Below are 13777 nucleotides of genomic sequence, written 5' to 3'. Positions count from 1 at the left end.
ACGGCCAGCATCACTGCTATATGAGTAGAGCTCGGATTCCTGGCAAATGGCTATTGTTTTCGTGTGGTTCTAATACGCGAAGTACCTTGTCAATACTGGAGCAAGAATTGGTTGCTCAGAAACCTCCTCTATCGTTTTGATAGCGCCGTTATCAAAACCGCCGTATAAAAACGCCGTATAAATGCGGACGTTAGTGCATGTTTTCGCGTGGGTGCATAAAACTCGGATTAAACATCGAAAAATACCTATAGTGGCACATTTGAGCAGCGACGCTACACCGTTGTGCAGGCGAAATTGTCGCCGAAATTCGCCGATCGATCACCGAAAAGAGTAACAAAGCGGCCATTCATTCCGGCCGTAAAAAGAGAGGACAAATTAAAGTTTTAACCACGGAGGAAAAGTGTCGCGCCTCTTGCCAAAATGCATGCACAACCAATGTGAAACCAATCTGCAGTTCATGATCGACCACCTCAATTGATTCGTGGGCGTTTTGTTGCCGTCCTACACGTTATTAGACAAGGCAAAAGCAGTAGACAGAATATTCCTCTCCCTGTTTGTAAAGAAATGACGTCATAATGTTCAACAGCGCCACCGATTTGGTACACTTGAACTACGCTCGAAACAAGGGGGGCGATCGCCCCTGAAAGCCACGGTCTTGAGTGGATTACGATGGTCTCTGAAAGGGACGCGGCCTTCGGTCCTACTTTTCTTGCAATAGGAGGCAGCGAAGAGGTGCTGGGCTGTTCGAGGAACCTAGCCCTCCCCTTCCGATTTGTTTCGCTTTCACTTTATCAACCTAGAGATGCAAAATTTCCGGAAATTTTGAATCGCTCGAAAAAAAAGTTTTCTTTTTTTTTTCGAAAAATAAAAAAAAGGAAACAAACGCGGTTACTGCTGAGACGAAGCATTGCCGGACAAGCCACAGCTTACAATGAGCTAGAAACTTTAGTAGTGTTCATCCTCTAGGCAAAAATACAGAGCAGAGCATCCCATGAGACTGCTGTCTACTCACTGGTAGGTAATTGGAACAACCCGTCCACTCCGACCAGAACTCCGACATTATGTGAACGCGTTGGCGATCGCTTAGAGCAGCTAGACGGAGCTCAAAGTTGGTGGTTGTTGGCGGATTAGAGGCACCTAAGGCACTGTTGGCATCACAAGTCGCCAGTTGCCAACACAAATCGCGATGTGCTGGCGCTGTTGTTATCACCTTAATTCGTTTATTTAATAACCGTGACGATTCTGGACGAGCGAATTCACAATATTACGTTTTCAGCAATGAGGAATCGAATGGTACGCTTTGTAGATGGGCCAGGGTGTACGCGACCGTCCCTTTAAGGCTTGTTGCAAACGGCGCTGAATAGCTGGTCGTGACTTGCCTACTGTCCAAAGGGCAACGTCATAGGCATACACGGAGAATGCTACCTTGCGAGGAATTATCCATTTTAGTCCTGCCATTACCACATTAAAGAGTGTAGGATTGAGAATGCTTCCTTGGGGTACACCTTGATGAACAGGGTGCTTCGGGCTTTGGCCGTGGATGTGCGGACAGCGACAGTTCGGTCCGTAAGGAAATCGTGGAGCCAGGTGAAGAGTCGACCAGATACTCCAAAAAACCGCAAGGCGTGGAGCACACTGATGTGCGAGGCGGTATCAGATGCGCGCTTAATGTCCAGGAAGACCAGTACAACGATCCGCCGGTGAGCACGAGCATATTGTACTGTAGAGACTAAGGTCGAGAACTGGATCCATGGAGCTTCGGTGGCGACGAAATCCAGCCATTTCTTGAGTGAACGCACCTTGTTCTTCGGGCCACCAGTCGAGGCGATGCAAAACCATTCTGACCATTAGTTTTCCCATGCAGCTTGTCAGGCTCACAGGGCGAAAGGAGGATATGGCATTTGGGAGTTTGCCTGATTTGAGGATGGGAACAACTAATGCCTCCTTCCAGGTAGATAAGGAAGGATCCCTGTCGCCAAGACGTATTATAAACATGAAGCACAGCTTGGAGTGACCGCTCGTCAAGGTTTCGCAGTGCGGCACAGGTGATTTTATCTGGTCTTGGGGACGATAGCACATTCACGAGTTTAAACGCAGTCTTCAGCTCGATTAGAGTAAAGTCGCAGTCGATAACCTCCGGTGGACGGGGCCAGTCTGGGTGAATTTCTATTGTCACGCTCTGGACAAAACAGTTGTGTACCGCAGACGTTGAGGGAGCCGCTGGTGTCGTTAGGACGACGGATGAATGTGTCGCTAGCGTGATTTCGTACACACCCTTAACGATAGGCAATGCCGTGAGATGATTCTTTTGTGGGGACGCATCCTTCAGAGCTCGAATTGTCCTCCAGGCCTTTGTGGCCTTTGTACCCTGGCGGTAAATCTTTTTATTCCAGCGCCAGCAGAATGTATTCAGAAAAGGCTTCGGGTGTGTAAGGTCAGCCCAAGGTGTGTTGATGGGAGCACACTGCTCTGTTGGGTCTCTATAGTATTCTTGCAAAATATATGGGTGCAAGAAAATAAAAGGAAAACGAAGAAGACAATTCACTCCTGTATGATGATCGCTGCGTAGAAGCACGGCACCGTTTTCTTCGTGGTGGTATAGCGAACGTGCATTCCTTTCTTTCTTTCTTGTTTGGTTCGCGTCGGTCGAGTGGCGATATCCTATTACATCCGGAACGAGGACCTATCGCTTTGCGATCGCATACAAGAGTGAGCCATCTTTTGACGATGGTAGGATAATTATTGACCTGAGGAATAATATGGATTTATGTGGTTGTGAGAATAGACTTTGTGTTTGTGAGTGTGAAAATGTGAGTGTGTGTCTGTGTGTGCGCGCGGGCGCGCGCGCTTTTCTGAACCAGGGATCCCACTTGACAAGTAAGTTCTTTGTGTGTGCCTTTTCATGTGACACGAGTGATACATTTATGTACTATTGCGTGGAATAGTGGTTTAAAAAATAAGGGTAGCAGCGCTTGCATTGCTATCTGCAGGATAGACCGAGAGCGTTTTTAATGGAATTGCCTCGCGAACCTGGTGAAGTCTTCGTTTTGGGCAGGTTATTTTATGAGAGCCGGTCCTGCTGCGATGCATTTGATACGCTTTCCTGAAGCAGTGTGCTTTGTTCTTGTAGTGTGGTTTACGCATTCATCAATAGAAATGAATAGAAGTATTTGTTTGTTTGTTCGTTTGTGCGTTCGTTCGTTTGTTTGTTTGTTTGTTTGTTTCACCTTCGTAGCGCTGTTCAAGCTTTATTTTCTTTGCAAAAATTCAGACTTTATGGTATTAAGCTGTTCGAGTACAAGTGACTTTCCCTGCTCGCTTAAGATAAATTGTGTATCCCTGTCCTGTGCTTTCTTCACGCAGGGACAATGCAAATGAGTATTTAGCATTTTGCAATAATTATCTGATAGCAGAAATAGGTGTCTTTGTCACAGTTTATTAGAGTGTGCGTCGTCATTTTATTTATTTATTTTTTCTCTCTCTTATAGCTATGCGAGCAAAAGTGCGTGTAATTTTTTGCTGCTCTTTTCTTATTTTCTCTACTTTTATGTAGAAGAAAGCCTCCTGCGTAAAAGCAGAATAGTGTTCTATCAGTGGAAGTGGGGTTGTTTGTTTGATTTTGTTGGGTGTTCGATATCTTGACAAAGTAAGCAGTGCTTAATTTTGCAGGTTTTTGAGCAGATATGCTGGTATCTGAGCACGGAATAGAAATTTCTATATTTCTCTGCTCCCTAAGAAAATTTGCACGTCGTTTTCCAAGCAGACCGCGTTTAGTTTACGCAAAATAGAAAAATGAAGTTGTGTATGCTGTAGGATGATCCGCCGCAGGCTTAGGCCTTTTCCCCGATGAGCAATGTTTTGTATGCGATGTCGCACGTCTGGACTTGTTCAGTAGTGTTGCAATTTTTACCCTTCGCTAATATCTTGTTGCTGTCGTCTTGTGTTAGACGTTGACCTTCGTAGCGATGTGCGGTAACGCTACCATTATTCCTGAGCGCTCCGTGTGTTTAATGCGTTGTCCTCTGTGCGTGCGTGCGTGTGCTTTTTTCCTGATTTGTGACGTCATCATGGCATGTCTGGTCTTGTTTAGCAGTGTTGCAGTTCTTCCCGCTGCTAGTATCTTGTCGGTGTCAGTAGTAGTGTATCAGCTCAAGAAGCCGGCAAGTCACATCTTCGTCTGGACGCCATTAATTAGCAATTAGAGCTAATTGGGACCCCCCACATTAATCAGGACCCACCAGGGAGTCATTACACTAATTGGGGATCATCTAAGACACGTCCAGACCACTGTGTGAGTTGCCGGCTACTTGAGCTGATAAAAAATAAAAAAATAGGTAGAAAATAAAATAAAAAGATAGAGATAGAGTGGAGAGAAGGAGTTTAGTTGAAGATCAACGACGTCATCTTGAAGAAAGCGGCCCGGAACGGCCGCTGACCGTCGCTGGGCGACGGAGCACAGAGGCAGGTTGCAAAGCATCGCAGCACCAGTTCCGCACATCCTGTGACGTCAGCTGTGACGTCATCATGGCATGTCTGGGCAAGTTAGGACAGCTCTGGACATGCAAGGAGAAAAACACTCGTAATGCAGAGGCTGGGAAAGCAAGAGTATGCAAACCATCAATAGCTAACAAGAAAAAACAATTAGTTACACAACAAATGAGCCCACCAGAACAGGAGCGCAGAACCATGCGACTGCTCCATCCGAGAGGCAGGCAGAAACTGACTCGTAATGCTTTTTTGTCCTGTATAAAGCCCCGCAGCTGCACCCCCTAGCGGTTACTTTCTCAACTAATCTCACAACAAAATTATTAAGAATCACGTCAGCGCTACTCCCGGTCCCAAGGCAGAAGATGATAGAAAATGGCGGGAATGCCCGGACAACAGCAACCAGCACGAAAATCGCAAACAAAGCGGGAACAAAGTTGACGAAAGCATTAGTTACGCAACAAATCACCTCACCGACACATCGCAGACCGATGCGACTGCTCTCGTCGACAGCCAGGGATCAAGTGACGACGGAGCGAACGACCGCACGTCTTCTCCCAACGAGAGCCACAGGTGGACTGACGTAAGCGCCACTCTACGGGTGCTACGCATCCGCGCGCTCGTTGCGCCCTCTGCGCGCTCCTACCGCCACCTGCGAGAGGCTAAGAGAGAAGAGCATTCCTGCGCCCCCTGCTGGCCGTTCTCATTGGTCGTGAGGCTAAGTGAGAAGAGCATTCCTGCGCCCCCTGCTGGCAGTTCTCATTGGTCCAGACATCATCCTATTGTCTCAGGGCTACACTGTTTTTTTCCACTAATGCTCCTTTGGTCAATCTGCAGTGAAGCCACGGTATGACGTCATCATGCACCTGCGTGGCTCAAGGACGCGTGCGCTCTAGACAGGGGACCTATTATTTATTGAATCACTATCCCAAGATTATTTCCTTTATTCTTCTATAACGATTGCATAGGAAACTATTGCAGAAGAGCACCATGCATGAAAACTGATCGTAGGAATTCCAAAGTCTTACTAAATGAGACTTGCAAAAGAACAAAACATCCTAACATGTAACTCCATCAATGGCTAATAAGAGGACTAGGCACTCAACAAATCAACGCGCGCAGAACTCGGGGCAGCACTATCGTCAAGACGACAATGTTCCTTGTCAAAAAAGAAAAAAATACTAAGCGTCAACAAAGGAAAGCATGCATATCGGGGCATATCAGGACACGTCAGGACAAATCGTACGACTGCTGGGCAACAGAGGAAAACAAACACTTGAACAGAGTGAAAAAAGCACTCACCATCATTTTTCCCGTTCACAGCATTCCCTCATTGTAAATCCGCTCGTCACAAAATCCACCTGCATCGTCGAACACCATTCACCAGTGACGAACCACACATCCGCACCCCATCAGAGGCAGACAGAACCCCACCGAAGCTACGCTCTTCCACTGACGGCCAACGCCAGGAGCAGAATTTGCGTGTCGAGACCCGTCAGTGTCCAAGAGAGAAGTGAATCCTTGCGCCCCCTGCAGGCCGTTCTCATTGGTCGTAACGTCATCCTATTGTCTCAGGGCTACACAGTTTTTTTCCACTAATGCTCCTTTGGTCAACCTGAAACAATAGTCTCTCGGTATGCGGTCATCATGCAGGTGCGTGGCTCAAGGACGCGTACGCTCTAGACAGGGCACCTGTTATTTATTGAATCACTATCCCTAGATTATTTCCTTTATTCTACTATAAGGATTGCGTAGGGAACTATTGCAGAAAAACACCATAGACAAGAGGAGATTGTAGCATTTCATTCCCAAAGTCTTACTGTACAGGAAAAAAAAAAAGGTTCAGCAAGACATAAAGTCACACACCTGTCCCCCTCGCGGTTACTCTCTGAACTAAATGAATCGCAAAATTATTAAGAATAGCTCTACTCCCATTCAAGGCAGCACTATCGTCAAGAATATGCCTTGTACAAAAAGAAAAAAACTACATGCAGAAGGAAAGCATGTCAGAACAAGCCCAGGCATGTCAGCACATGTTTGTCAGACAAGGGGGGAAAAAGCGAAAAGAAACAAAGAAGGAAACCAGCATCAAACTATTTCTAAGCACACGCACTCCTCTTATTCAAAAACAGTGCTCATCATAAATCTGTCCAGGGGAATACACACCATTTTGCTACACTTTTTTCAGTAACAGTCAACGCATTGCTACAGACTGCGTGACGTCATCACATCCTGTCTGAAGAAGAAGACACCGGCAAAGACTCCTATTATGTATTGAATCGCAAGATTATTTCCTTTGTTCTACTCTTAATGACATTGATTCTCTCATTAAAATTCAACAAAAAAGCACCCCGCATATTAACGATTTTCACCCCAAAGGCTCATCATGGTCATTAGAATTACAGTAAACTGCCACTGCTCTTTTAAAATAATAAGTGAGACCACTCAACATCACCTCCAGGCTTATGTAATACATGACCCTTTCTATGCTCATACATTCGTTGTCTGAGGCTACACCTGCGAGCAAAAAAGGCGCGGAAGCCGGGTGGGCAAAGTTCCATTCGCGCATTGCGAGCATAAAGGCGGGAAAGCACAAGACAGAACGCCTTTACGGGAACACGATAGCATTCCTATACTATATTAATGATTATTGCATCGCAGTTTAGAAAAACTACAACTAAACTATAATTTTAGGAGCCCAACTTTCTATGAAAACTATAATTGCCCTATTACTTGGATCGCTACTAATGAAGCGCTCCAATTTTTTTCTCTCTTCCCATTTCAGCCTTGTCATGCAGGGAAGCAGACTCATATCCAAAATAATTAATTTACACTGAGGGTGCCGTGCTTCAGGAATTCCTATCCTGCGCTCAGATGCAAGCATTTCTTCACGGATACCTTTAACAGCTGACTTCCTCAACATATCGAACACCCAACAAAATCAAACAAACAATCAGAGAAACCCTCTTCTCAGCTGTTCCATGCGACTGTCTTCTTCGTAAAATCGGTGATCTGAGGAAGAGAGCAGCGAAAAATTGCGCGCACTTGTGCTTGATTTAAAAAGCCTGAAGCATATGCCAATAAACCAAGAAAAAGACACTCATGTCTGGTATCTGATAGTGCCACATACACAGACGCATTGTCGCAAAGAAAGCACAGGACAGGGATACACAAATTTCCTTAGGTGAGCAGGGAAAAGGCTTAAGACCTCAGGAATAATAGCAGAGTCACCGGACATCGCTACGCGGCTAACACAAGATAACAACAACAACAAGATAATAGCGGCGGGTAAAATTGCAACACTGCTAAACAAGCCCCAACATGCCATCATGACGTCGCAAACCAGGAAAAAGAAGCACGCGCGCACACACACAGCAGCTCAGGAATGCACAAGGAGAGGTGCTTTATAGGAATTTCTGCTCCACACTCAGATACCAGCATTTCTGCACAAATACCTATAACGGCTGACTTCCTCAACATATCGAGGAAAGCGAATACCGACACTCAACATATAACAAAAAACAAACAAATTCCATTCTCATGAACTCTCTCCTCTGCCGAGCGGCTTTCTCCTGCTCTACCTGGATGCTGACTGTTTCCCCTCATCTACATTCTGAGTAAAAGCCGTGAAAGGAGAAAAGAACCGCGAAAAATTACACGCATTTGTGGTCCAATAGCTGTAACCGCAAGAAACCGTAGCGCACACCAATACACTGAGAAAAAGACACCCGTTTCTGCCACCAGATAATTCTTGCATAATGCCACATACGCAGCCGCATTGCCCTTGCGTAAAGAAAGCACAGGACAGGGATACACAAATTTCCTTAGGTGAGCAGGGAAAAGGCTGAAGACCTCAGGTCACCACACATCGCCACGCGGCTAGCACAACATGACAGCAACAACATACTAGCAGCGGGAAGAACTGCAACACTGCTAAACAAGTCCAGACATGCCACGATGACGTCACAAATCAGGGGAAAAAGCACACGCATGCACGCACAGAGGACAACGCATTAAACACACGGAGCGCTCAGGAATAATCGTAGCGTTACCGCACATCGCTACGAAGTTCAACGTCTAACGCAAGACGGCAGCAACAAGATATTAGCGAAGGGTAAAAATTGCAACACTACTGAACAAGTCTAGACATGCGGCATCGAATGCGAAAACACTGGTGATCGGGGAAAAGGCCTAAGCCTGCGGCGGATCATCATAAAGCATACACAACTTCATTTTTCTATTTTGCGTAAACTAAACGCGGTCTGCTTGGAAAACGACGTACAAATTTTCTTAGGGAGCAGAGAAATATAGAAATTTCTACTCCGTGCTCAGATACCAGCATTTCTGCTCAAAAACCTGCAAAATTAAGCACTGATTACTTCGTCAAGATATCGAACACCCAACAAAATCAAACAAACAACCGCACTTCCACTGGTAGAACACTATTCAGCTTTTACGCCGGAGGCTTTCTTCTACATAAGAGTAGAGAAAATAAGAAAAAGAGCAGCGAAATATTACACGCATTTTTGCTTGACTTAAAAAACCTGAAGCATATGCCAATAAACCAAGAAAAAGACACTCATGTCTGGTATATGATAGTGCCACATACACAGACGCATTACCCTTGCGTAAAGAAAGCACAGGACAGGGATACACAAATTTCCTTCAGTGAGCAGGGAAAAGGCTTAAGCCGTACCGCCTAGGAATAATCGGAGAATCACCGCTTATCGCTACGCGGCTAGCACAACATGACAGCAACAAGATATCAGCGAAGGGTAAAAATTGCAACACTACTGAACAAGTCTAGACATGCGACATCGAATGCCAAAACACTGGTGATCGGGGAAAAGGGCTAAGCCTGCGGCGGATCATCATAGAGCATAAGTTCATTTCGCGTAAACTAAACGCGGTCTGCTTGGAAAACGACGTACAAATTTTCTTAGGGAGCAGAGAAATATAGAAATTTGTACTCCGTGCTCAGATACCAGCATTTCTGCTCAAAAACCTGCAAAATTAAGCACTGCTTACTTCGTCAAGATATCGAACACCCAACAAAATCAAACAAACAACCCCACTTCCACTGGTAGAACACTATTCAGCTTTTACGCAGGAGGCTTTCTTCTACATAAAAAGTAGAGAAAATAAGAAAAGAGCAGCGAAATATTACACACACTTTTGCTCGCATAGCTATAAGAGAAAAAAATAAATAAAAGAACGACGCACACGCTAATAAACTGTGACAAAGACACCCATTTCTGCTATCAGATAATTATTGCATAATGCTAAATACTCATTTGCATTGGCCCTGCGTGAAGAAAGCACAGGACAGGGATACACAATCTATCTTAAGCGAGCACGGAAAGTCACTTCTACTCGAACAGCTTAATACCATAAAGTCTTAATTTTTGCAAAGAAAATAAAGCTTGAACAACGCTACGAAGGTGACAGACACATACTAACAAAAAACAAACAAATTCCATTCTCATGAACTCTCCTCTGCCGAGCGGCTTTCTCCTGCTCTACCTGGATGCTGACTTTTTCCCCCCTCACCTACATTCTGAGTAAAAGCAGTGACAGAAGAAAAGAACCGCGAAAATTACACGCATTTGTGTCACAGGACAGGGATACACAAATTTCCTTAAGTGAGCAGGGAAAAGGCTTAAGTCGTACCGCTCAGGAATAATCGGAGAATCACCGCTTATCGCTACGCGGCTAGCGCCTGAACAGCGCTACGAACGTGACAGATACATACTAACAAACAAACAAACAACAGCAGGACCGGCGTCGGGCACTCATAAAATACCCTGCCCAAAACAAAGACTTCACCAGGTTCGCGAGGCAATTCCATTAAAAACGCTCGTCCTATCCTACAGATAGCAATGCAAACGCGACTGCCCTTATTTTTTAAAACCACTATTTCACGCAATAGTACATAAATGTATCACTCGTGCCACACGAAAAGGCAAACACTTACTTGTCAAGTGGGGTCCCAGCGCGTGCGCGCGCGCACACACACTAACATTTTCACACTCACAAACACAAAGTCTATTTTCACAACCACATAAATCCATATTATTCCTCAGGTCAATAATTATCCTGCCATCGTCAAAAGACGGCACAGACATGTATGCTTACGCAAGACAATCGGTCCTCGTTCCGGATGTAATAGGATATCGTCACTCGGCCGGCGCGAACCAATAAAGAAAGAAAGGAATGCACGTTCGCTATACGAAGAAAACGGTGCCGTGCTTCTACGCAGCGATCATTATACAGACGCGTAAATGTGAACATCATTCGCTACACACTGTAGCTCTCATCATTTTTAAACCAAACCGTGTTCATAGGTCTTCACTAAATAGGTGAGCCGATAATGACTCCAAATAAAATAAAATAAAATAATCATTCCAGCATCGCTGGCTGCAAGCTTGGGTACCCAACAGAGCAGCGCGCTCCTATCAACACGCCTTGGACTGACCTTACACACCCGAAGCCTTTTCTGAATGCATTCTGCCGGCGCTGGAATAAAAGATTTATCGCGAGGGTACTACGATGTCAGCTCTGTTGCTGTTTAAGTGATAAAACAGTGCGCTTACTCGGGCAATCGCGCGCGTCCAAACCGCGAGACCGGGTCCGCGCGCGCGCTTCGCGGTTCGGGCGCACTGTTTTATCACTTAAACAGCAACAGAGCTGACATCGTAGTACCCTCGCGATAAATCTTTTATTCCAGCGCCGGCAGAATGCATTCAGAAAAGGCTTCGGGTGTGTAAGGTCAGCCCAAGGCGTGTTGATAGGAGCGCGCTGCTCTGTTGGGTACCCAAGCTTGCAGCCAGCGATGCTGGAATGATTATTTTATTTTATTTTATTTTGAGTCATTATCGGCTCACCTATTTAGTGAAGACCTATGAACACGGTTTGGTTTAAAAATGATGAGAGCTACAGTGTGTAGCGAATGATGTTCACATTTACGCGTCTGTATAATGATCGCTGCGTAGAAGCACGGCACCGTTTTCTTCGTATAGCGAACGTGCATTCCTTTCTTTCTTTATTGGTTCGCGCCGGCCGAGTGACGATATCCTATTACATCCGGAACGAGGACCGATTGTCTTGCGTAAGCATTCATGTCTGTGCCGTCTTTTGACGATGGCAGGATAATTATTGACCTGAGGAATAATATGGATTTATGTGGTTGTGAAAATAGACTTTGTGTTTGTGAGTGTGAAAATGTTAGTGTGTGTGCGCGCGTGCACGCGCTGGGACCCCACTTGACAAGTAAGTGTTTGCCTTTTCGTGTGGCACGAGTGATACATTTATGTACTATTGCGTGAAATAGCGGTTTTAAAAAATAAGGGCAGTCGCGTTTGCATTGCTATCTGTAGGATAGGACGAGCGTTTTTAATGGAATTGCCTCGCGAACCTGGTGAAGTCTTTGTTTTGGGCAGGGTATTTTATGAGTGCCCGACGCCGGTCCTGCTGTTGTTTGTTTGTTTGTTAGTATGTATCTGTCACGTTCGTAGCGCTGTTCAGGCGCTAGCCGCGTAGCGATAAGCGGTGATTCTCCGATTATTCCTGAGCGGTACGACTTAAGCCTTTTCCCTGCTCACTTAAGGAAATTTGTGTATCCCTGTCCTGTGACACAAATGCGTGTAATTTTCGTGGTTCTTTTCTTCTGTCACTGCTTTTACTCAGAATGTAGGTGAGGGGGGAAAAAGTCAGCATCCAGGTAGAGCAGGAGAAAGCCGCTCGGCAGAGGAGAGTTCATGAGAATGGAATTTGTTTGTTTTTTGTTAGTATGTGTCTGTCACCTTCGTAGCGTTGTTCAAGCTTTATTTTCTTTGCAAAAATTAAGACTTAATGGTATTAAGCTGTTCGAGTAGAAGTGACTTTCCGTGCTCGCTTAAGATAGATTGTGTATCCCTGTCCTGTGCTTTCTTCACGCAGGGCCAATGCAAATGAGTATTTAGCATTATGCAATAATTATCTGATAGCAGAAATGGGTGTCTTTGTCACAGTTTATTAGCGTGTGCGTCGTTCTTTTATTTATTTTTTTCTCTTATAGCTATGCGAGCAAAAGTGCGTGTAATATTTCGCTGCTCTTTTCTTATTTTCTCTACTTTTTATGTAGAAGAAAGCCTCCTGCGTAAAAGCTGAATAGTGTTCTACCAGTGGAAGTGGGGTTGTTTGTTTGATTTTGTTGGGTGTTCGATATCTTGACGAAGTAAACAGTGCTTAATTTTGCAGGTTTTTGAGCAGAAATGCTGGTATCTGAGCACGGAGTACAAATTTCTATATTTCTCTGCTCCCTAAGAAAATTTGTACGTCGTTTTCCAAGCAGACCGCGTTTAGTTTACGCGAAATGAACTTATGCTCTATGATGATCCGCCGCAGGCTTAGCCCTTTTCCCCGATCACCAGTGTTTTGGCATTCGATGTCGCATGTCTAGACTTGTTCAGTAGTGTTGCAATTTTTACCCTTCGCTGATATCTTGTTGCTGTCATGTTGTGCTAGCCGCGTAGCGATAAGCGGTGATTCTCCGATTATTCCTAGGCGGTACGGCTTAAGCCTTTTCCCTGCTCACTGAAGGAAATTTGTGTATCCCTGTCCTGTGCTTTCTTTACGCAAGGGTAATGCGTCTGTGTATGTGGCACTATCATATACCAGACATGAGTGTCTTTTTCTTGGTTTATTGGCATATGCTTCAGGTTTTTTAAGTCAAGCAAAAATGCGTGTAATATTTCGCTGCTCTTTTTCTTATTTTCTCTACTCTTATGTAGAAGAAAGCCTCCGGCGTAAAAGCTGAATAGTGTTCTACCAGTGGAAGTGCGGTTGTTTGTTTGATTTTGTTGGGTGTTCGATATCTTGACGAAGTAATCAGTGCTTAATTTTGCAGGTTTTTGAGCAGAAATGCTGGTATCTGAGCACGGAGTAGAAATTTCTATATTTCTCTGCTCCCTAAGAAAATTTGTACGTCGTTTTCCAAGCAGACCGCGTTTAGTTTACGCAAAATAGAAAAATGAAGTTGTGTATGCTCTATGATGATCCGCCGCAGGCTTAGGCCTTTTCCCCGATCACCAGTGTTTTCGCATTCGATGCCGCATGTCTAGACTTGTTCAGTAGTGTTGCAATTTTTACCCTTCGCTAATATCTTGTTGCTGCCGTCTTGCGTTAGACGTTGAACTTCGTAGCGATGTGCGGTAACGCTACGATTATTCCTGAGCGCTCCGTGTGTTTAATGCGTTGTCCTCTGTGCGTGCATGCGTGTGCTTTTTCCCCTGATTTGTGACGTCATCGTGGC

The sequence above is a fragment of the Ornithodoros turicata genome, chromosome 1 (genome assembly GCF_037126465.1).
Source record: "Ornithodoros turicata isolate Travis chromosome 1, ASM3712646v1, whole genome shotgun sequence".
Classification (NCBI taxonomy): Eukaryota; Metazoa; Arthropoda; class Arachnida; order Ixodida; family Argasidae; genus Ornithodoros; species Ornithodoros turicata.
This window is presented reverse-complemented; position numbering follows the sequence as displayed.